Source organism: Rattus norvegicus, chromosome 4 (genome assembly GCF_036323735.1).
Source record: "Rattus norvegicus strain BN/NHsdMcwi chromosome 4, GRCr8, whole genome shotgun sequence".
In the NCBI taxonomy this organism is placed as follows: Eukaryota; Metazoa; Chordata; class Mammalia; order Rodentia; family Muridae; genus Rattus; species Rattus norvegicus.
This window is the reverse complement of record NC_086022.1, coordinates 141837091-141846537: the sequence shown is the minus strand read 5'-3', so window position 1 is coordinate 141846537 and position 9447 is coordinate 141837091.

Here is a 9447-nt window from a genome sequence, read left to right as displayed (position 1 = left end):
AGACAGAAGGAGGGAGGGCGTAATGGAGAAAGGTAGAGAGGGAGGGAGACAGAAAGGAAGAGAAGTTCTTGAAGGTATGATGAGGAAATGAAATGCCTGGTACAGACAAGAGTTCAAGGTGGATCTTCAGTATTCTGTAAGGTGACCTTTTCTCCATCTTAGCTTTTCCTGCTTCCAAGAATAGACCAGTCACAATAGATGCCATCATTTGAGTTGTTCAACATGCCCTGCTCAAGATGCTACTCCACTCTTTCTTTAACCTCCTTTTATATATATCATGGGTACTGTGGAGATTAGTAATTGTACCAATCATACTGAAAAGTCATCTTTTCTGAGATTTTCCTTGAGGAATATAAGCAGATAATTATTTTTCTTTAAATCTATTCAATGTTACCAACAAATAGTAGTAATAAATAATAGGAACTACTGTTTTAAAGATGGCCAAACATCAAGTACTATGCTATCAACAAAGCAAACAAAAATTGTCAAGAATGTTATATAGCATAATAGCAAAAGAAAAGAGAATGAAGTCTGTATTGATATCAAGCATGTACAGAATCAAGCAGGTGTACTGATATACAGCCTGCTTTCCAGAAGCTGATTTGTGGCAGATGCTGCAAGAAATGTAGCTTTATATAAGCAGTCCGAACCTTATAGCATCCAACTGACTGAGGCAAAACACAAGTCTCAGGATTTTCTTGACAGGTGAGAGCATCTGGTCATTAATAAAGTAAGCCAAGGATCTAGTGCTGTGGAAACTTGTCTTACTTGTAGTACAAAATTCTGGTTTTTGTTCTGTTCTGTAGAGCATTAGGGTTTCTATTCTGTTTTGGACCCAGTATTCTCATCTATAAATGGAGAAGATTTTGCTTTTTAAAAAAATCAGATCATACACTGATCAGTGGTTAACTGAGTGTTAACTACTCTTCCAGAAGGCCTGGATTCAATTCCTAGGACCAATATGGTGACTTACAACACTCTGTAGCTTCAGCTTTAGGAAATCTGATATTGTCTTCTAGGCATTTGGTTCAAATGCATGCTTGCAGAGAAAATACTCAGGTACATATGACAATAACAACATAAAAGTGAGAAATCTCAAATTCCAACTCTTGACTTACTGTATAGATAGACTCCAGCATCCTTAAGGTTCTAGATGTCAAGGCAAGCACATTAGTATTTGAATGTGGCCAAGTGAGAAGAATCTTATCCAAATATTATCTTATGTATCTGAGAACCCTTACTCCAAATAGCATTATGATAATTGTCAATAAGAGGAGGGGCAATTAGGAAGCTCTAAAGGTAGATGAATATGTAAGCAGACCTAAGGATTATATTAACAAGATCTCTTTCTAATCAGGGAAATCTTGTACATATTAATCATTTATTCCTTGGTGAATGAATAAGTATTTAAGTTTGTGAACCTGCTTATTTATAATTTGATCAGTATATAAGTACCATCAGATTCAATATTATATCTTTTATAGATTATATGCTAAGGTCATGCTAATTTTCTGGATTTTACAAATATCTATGTGGAATTACTCATGTGTTTCAATAAAATACACAGCAGCTAATGATCATTTTTTAGGAAAATAATGACATACCTTTCTCTTGATTTGTTTTCTTTTCTAGTATGGCGTTTAACACTTTCATTTTCTACTTACTTGTACTTCCTGTGATCATTTAGATATTTGGGTTGCTAAACTCTAAAAGCAGATTCAGATATCCTCACATAGTTTGGCCTTGAGATTCAGGCTCAAGAAATAAATAAAAACATATTTGATAACATAAAATCCTAACATATACTCTAGAATAATTTGACAGGACCCTTTGATTAGAGAATCATGGTGTGTTTGCCCAGCCCTTAGAGAAACTGATGCGTGTTAAGGATATTTTTGCTAACCATAGTAAGGTGAGATAGTGAGTCTTGGCCTCCATACCTCAGCCTTACTGTGTGTCAGCATTGCATATAAGAGCTTGCAAACTTCTGACTCTGTCTGCCTCTTCAGACAGCCTCTCTATGCCAGTTTTCAAGACACATCTCTCTGGGTGCATCCATGCATACATTTAAAAGTAATCCTGTTTTAACTAGCATAGCTGCTACTTTTATGTCTTATTATAAAACAGTGCTTCAGCTGTCAGCATGCCGTTCTTCCTCCATATGCTTCCCTGGCCCTTGTGACACAGTTGACTTTCCTGGGGCCCACGAAAGACAGAGGGGGTCTTGATTTGTAGGCAGGAGTGCCTGCAAGATGCAATGCAATTCTGAACGGCATTGCCTCTCTCCTCATGCTTTTCAGACTCCTGTTTGCTGAGTAAGGAAGATACTGCCATATCTATATTTCTTTTTACTCTGGGGCAGGGAGCCTGGCTCCCAATCTCCACTCTCTTAATCCCATTCTGAAATTGCAGGTTATTCTATTTTCTTTCTGTAGCAGAAAGATAGGCAATGGATTGACATTTTCTATCTTCTAAGTGGAAAAGCCATCATGCTGTTTGGCTTATAAAAAATGCCTTCAGGTATATAGAGCATACATTCTATATTTATTATATACACCAAAGCTCACAACACTAGTACCTGCTCAGTATTTATTAAGTACTTACCAATGAGAATAGTGGTTGTCAACCATTCTATCAGGCGTCATTGAGCACTTGTGTAGAAAACACTAGGAACTTGAAGAATAGGCTTATTGCTGTTATGCTGATTCTGTTTAGTTATTCTTTAGTTATTTCCATTTTATTTATGAGGAATTGGAGTAAAAGAATTAAGTGAATTTACCCGAAATCATCTAAATAGGGAACTAATGCAGCAAAACCATCAAACTTGATTTTTTTTCCATTCTAACCATAGCATAACCGCGTCTTCCACTCTAATTTGTTGATGATTTGTATTTTTCAATCTTACCACTTTCCTTTAGAAAGAATTGTTTTAAATTTATGCATTAGTAGAAGAACTAACACAGTAAGCAATTATTTATTGAATACCTTAAGGTTCTCATGTGCTAACATAATCAATAATCATGAATGTGAATTTATTAACAATAAAATTAAATGTAATCATTGATAATCATGAATGGAAAGTAATGTCTTGAAAAAATGTAGCACCTACGGTGGCTAAGTTCACAAGTCCAGTGGTCCTAACATATCTAGAAGACAGTTTTGTTCTCCTCCACCTCTTTCTTTTACAAGCAATCGTGCCACCTCTTTCCTCATGGTCTCTGAGCCTTGGGGAGTGGGTTTTGTTTTTATGGTCCATTCGTGGCAAGCACTCCAAAACCAGTTACGTATTCTCTGAACTTTGACTGGTTGTCAATTTCTGATGAGGTCTCTAAGATACGCTAAACCATTGGCAGAAAACTATGAATCTAAAGGGAATATTGATCTTATGTTTATTTAGCAAAATACTAGCAGATTAACCCCTGGGATTTACAAGCTCCCCAACAACTGCTTCTTGCATGTATTTAAGTACCAGGTATGCATTTCTTACTGTGGAATAGGCCTTAAATTCAACCAGAAAGCTATTTGTAAGTCCAGTAACATTTGTGTTACTATTACATCATAAGCAAATCTTGTCACAACAGTCATTGTTACAACTTGAAACATTCATAGCTGCATAAAACTGATGATGACAATTTTTAGGGATATTTATAGTGTTATTTATTCTATTTTATTCAATTTTAAAGCAAGTATTTTATGTTTCCTAATGTTTAATAGCATGCTAAAAATTATATTTTATGTTATATATTTATTGTTATGTATTGTGTAGTATATATTTTATGTAACATATTACATATGTATTATATGTAAACATTCTTGATTTATTAGCTTCCTTCATTGTAACAAACACCTGAGATACTCAGCTTTTAGCTGCACACATGGCAAGAGTCCACACTAAATAACACTGTCCACCTTATGGCCAGGCTACATAGAAAGGGTCCAGTGTTCCACAATACCTTGTGAAGGCATTTACTCAATACCAAAATACATCCTATCAGACAGAGGCAGATAAGCTTTGAAGATGGTTTAGTGCCCTGAGACTCTCATTTGTTTGGGGGCTATGCATAAATACCTCATATCCTCTGCTGCTGCCCTGCAATAATGAACTAGATAGCCCTCCTTCTTCACCGGCACATGCTTACACACACACCCCTTCTCAAACAATGTACCTAGCAACTTCAAAATCCTTGAGTCTCTACCTTCTTTGGCCTACATGTACTCTCATCTGTAGACAATAGTATAATTCCCCCCCACCCCTGGTAACAATAAAAATTTTTATTTAAGTGTTTTCCCATCATATCCAGGTATAAAAAGATAGAAAGACTATCTGACCTGAACCTCCTATGTGATGGTTTGTATATGCTTGTCTTAGGGAGGGGCACTATTAGAAGGTGTGGCCCTGTTGGAGTAGGTGTGTCACTGTGTGTGTGGGGAGCTATAAGACTCTCACCCTAGCTGCCTGGAAGTGAGTATTCTACTAGCAGTCTTTTTTTTTTTTTTGGAGTTGGGGACTGAACCCAGGGCCTTGCACTTGCTAGGCAAGCACATTACCACTGAGCTAAATCCCCAACCCCAACTAGCAGTCTTCAGATGAAGATATAGAACTCTCAGCTACTCCTGCACCATGCCTGCCACCATGCCACCATGCTTTCTCCTTGATGATAATGGATTGAACCTCTGAATCTATAAGCCAGGCCCAATTATAAGCTGTCCTTTATAAGGATTGCCTTGGTCATGGTGTCTGCTAACAGCAGTAAAACCCTAAGACAGGGTATTTGTGCAGTAAGGCAATGTGTGTCCTTCATTGACCTCTATAATAGAATTTTCTGTTTAATATCTTATGTCAATCCATAGTTGGGCATGTGTATGATAAAACTCAGGTGCGATATGGAAAAGGGCAGACTCAGTAGAAATATGGTTATATTTGTGAAACCAGAATAGAGAGGCACCCATACTATAGCCTTAGCAGCTGTGGTAGTCTGAATAAGAGTGATGACCATAAGCTCTATATTTGAATGCTTAGTCACCAAGCAGTAGAACTCTCTGGAAGGATTAGAAGGATTAGGAGTTATAGCCTTATGAGTCGTAGTGTGTCACTAGAGGTTTGCTTTGAGGTTTCAAAATCCCATGGTAGGGCTCGGATCTCTATCTCCATTGATGGATCAGCATGGTGTTTCCAGTTGCTGTTCCAGCACCTGCCTGTATGCCCCCATGCTCCCTGCCATGATGATAATAGAGTATACCTCTGAAACTATAAGGAAACCCTCAATAAAATGCTTTCTTTTATGTAAGAGTTGCCTTGGACATGGTGTCTCTTCACAGCAATAGAAAATTGACTAAGACAGTATAATCAACTCCTTCTTTAAAGCCCATAAAATGAAGCTCTGAGAAGTCAATGGCCCATCATGCAGCCTTATGCATGTAGCCTAATGTCAATGTTGACCTGTGTGCTTCTTTAATTTGGAGTATCTCTGTCCTCCAAATAAAGTCATATTACTTCTTTTCTAAACCTGTGTAAGCCTTTACTTTTAATTCTTTAGATAAGAGTCTAAGAACCTGGAAACACTAGCCTAAACCCTAATTATCAGACATAAATTCTCATCTTGTAAAGTTTTTATTACATCTCAATAGCAGCAAGGTGAGACGCAAGCATCTACTGCAAGCCCTTTGGAGGAAACTTACCTAAACACTTAATATTACTATATTTTCAAGTAATAACTAATAAAATAGAAAACAATTAACCAATAATATAGTGATATGATTTGGCTTCACTATGTCTCTCACAAGTTCTTATCTTAGACCTATTTTTATTTAAACCATATGTTGATGATATTTGAGAGCACAGACCCCTTTGACATGCCATTAATGTTGGGTGAATTCATGAGGACAGGCCCTCATGATGATCTTAACTTCTCAAGAAGAGGACCAAGTGCCTGAATTCACATGTGTCCCTTATCATGTAATGCCTCCTGCCATCATGGCAGACCAAGAAGGTCCTCATCAGGTAATGGCATCTTGATTTTGGGCCTCTAGCCTCTAGTACTGTGAGATACACTGCTAATATAAAAGAGTTGTAGACATTCAGTTTTACCAACAAAAAAATTTACTAAGACAATACACAGTCATAAATGTGAATAAATTTCTGATTTAAAAGCAGATCATTAAAATGGCTATATATGGGGGTATAGAATTTAAGGTCACTTTGATATAACTCATCAAATATATTTATATTTTCAAAATTTTCCACAAAAACTATGTGTTACAGTTTTATTTTTAGAAGACAAATGAGGATTTGTTTTTTAATTAAAGGTTTTATTTTATGCATGTATCAAAAATGCTTAATTAACAAAGCAAGTAATCATTAAGATTTCTTTTCTCTTTGAGACTTATTTTTCTAATATTATACAATTTACCATATTTATACTGTGAATTTGCCATCTGATATTTACATTTTTACATTCTAATTGACATTTCTTTGGTATTAATAGTAGTTAAATATTATTGCATACATTTTCTGGACATTATCATTTCTACTAAATCTGTGATATGATTCTATTGCATGAAATGTTGATCCATCTGTTTATTTCACTATCTTTGTGTCTCATAATATATTAATTATAGAATAGGTAACTATGAAATATCTCAGTATATGGCAGGGTAAGTTATGATTTCACATTCTTTTTCTTTCACCTACAAATTTGTCTTGCTTTTATTCTACAGTATTCTCAGACATTAACTTTTTTTAGCATGCAAAACTCATTTTCTGAAATAGACTGTGACATTTATGATTGTGTTGTCTGTTACTATAGCTTTAAATATATACATACATATGTTACTACTCTCTCTTATACACACACATGTACACAGAACTGCTTCTGCAAGTCCAATGATAAATAATTTCAGTCAAGATTCAGATCATTTTATGTTGTATATGTAACACGAGTATGGACCTAGTGAGTATCCTAGATAGAACTGTGGGAACCCAACAAATGATGAAATCCAAAAGACTCATATTTCTGTTCTTAGAGTTGAGGTTGTTGGGCAAACAGTAGTTAAGTGACTCAAAAAAATAAATAAACCTTCATCTAGTTAGTGGTTGTTTGATGGAGAAGTGTGAATAAAATACCCCATTTAGGCTGAAGTGTAAACACGACGATGGGCTTTGCCTGGCAGAACCCATGCCAAATACATTGCCCTCCTGAAGATTTCCACAGGCCACCTTTCCTTTGATCCAGTAGAGTATCTTGAATTTTGAAGTCCAGGAGGAGGAATACCTGGAGATCATCATCATTGCTATCATCATCATCATCATCATCATCATCATCATCATCGTCATCGTCATCATGTTATTGTTGTTATTTTGTGCTAGGGTACTATTTGCTTCTATTGAGCAGAGACCTAGAAATCTTCTAAGTAACATGTAAAGTTTAGGACAGCCCTAGTAACAAATTGCTTGAGCCAAAATCTCAATTGTGTTAAGGTTGAATGTACCGAGCCTAAAATGATAAATAACTTCTTTTATTTAAAAAGAGTCATTTAGAGGAGAGAACAATAGCTCTATTTGAGACATTACTCATCTGTCATTGTTGCTATGAGCCTCCAACTGAAATGGCCAATAATGAGAGAGGGGGAGGATTGCTTTTTTCTGTGTTGTGGAATTGTTCCCCGAGAAAGGGTGCCTGTGCTTATAAGGCTATCAAGTTCTATAGGATCCCAGAGACTCTCTACCTACCCTGTGTCTACCTGGCCATATACTATGAAGCCAGTAACCCCATTGTTCTGAAATCCTCATAGTTTAAGTTATAGCAAGGAGGTAGTGGAAACTGAAACTGTAGCATCTGCTTGTTTGACTTTAGGGTACATGTAGTCATCTGGCCATTTTGTGAAAATGCAGGCTCAAATTCTGCAGGCCTGGGCAGCATGTCAGCCTTTCTTACAAACAACAGGCTTCCACATGAAGTCAGCGCTGCTGGTCCTGCCTTAACAATGAACAGTGAGGGCATACATGATCATCTGCTCCCTCAATGTTGAGAGCATCAACAAGTTCACAAACTTGGTCAAAAGAGCACCGGATACACAGTAGATGCTTCCATTTTCCTTGCCTTCCTGACTACTTACTGAGACATGGGTGAAGGTTGAAAATCCTTACTCCTAATAGTGAGCCCTAGAGCCTGGGGCATTTTATTTTATAGGCTTGTAAAGCAGAGTATCAGTCTAGAGGGGCAAGCATTCTGATGAAGCAAAGAGGGTGAGGTTTTTTTTTAATTTTTTATTGGATATATTTCTTTACATACATTTCTTTCTTTTTTTTTCTCGTAGTAATCATTTTTTTTTATTAACTTGAGTATTTCTTATATACTTTGCTTGGAAAGTTGTTTTCCAGCCTTTCATTCTGAGGTAGTGTCTGTCTTTGTCTCTGAGGTGTGTTTCCTGTAGGCAGCAGAATGCAGGGTCCTCGTTGCGTATCCAGTTTGTTAATATATGTCTTTTTATTGGGGAGTTGAGGCCATTGATATTGAGAGATATTAAGGAATAGTGATTATTGTTTCCCTTTATATTCATATTTGGATGTGAGGTTATGTTTGTGTGCTTTCATTCTCTTTGTTTTGTTGCCAAGACGATTAGTTTCTTGCTTCTTCTAGGGTATAACTTGCCTCCTTATGTTGGGCTTTACCATTTATTATCCTTTGTAGTGCTGGATTTGTAGAAAGATATTGTGTAAATTTGGTTTTGTCATGGAATATCTTGGTTTCTCCATCAATGTTAAGTGAGAGTTTTGCTGGATACAGTAACCTGGGCTGGCATTTGTGTTCTTTTAGGGTCTGTATGACATCAGTCCAGGATCTTCTGGCCTTCATAGTTTCTGGCGAGAAGTCTGGTGTGATTCTGATAGGTCTCCCTTTATATGTTACTTGACCTTTTTCCCTTACTGCTTTTAATATTCTTTCTTTATTTTATGCATTTGGTGTTTTGACAATTATGTGATGGGAGGTGTTTCTTTTCTGGTCCAATCTATTTGGAGTTCTGTAGGCTTCTTGTATGTCTATGGGTATCTCTTTTTTTAGGTTAGGGAAGTTTTCTTCTATGATTTTGTTGAAGATATTTACTGGTCCTTTGAGCTGGGAGTCTTCACTCTCTTCTATGCCTATTATCCTTAGGTTTGATCTTCTCATTGAGTCCTGGATTTCCTGTATGTTTTGGACCATTAGCTTTTTCCGCTTTACATTATCTTTGACAGTTGAGTCAATGATTTCTATGGAATCTTCTGCTCCTTAGATTCTCTCTTCCATCTCTTGTATTCTGTAGGTGAAGCTTGTATCTACAGCTCCTTGTCTCTTCTTTTGGTTTTCTATATCCAGGGTTGTTTCCATGTGTTCTTTCTTGATTGCTTCTATTTCCATTTTTAATTCATTCAACTGTTTGATTGTGTTTTCCTGGAATTCTTTCAGG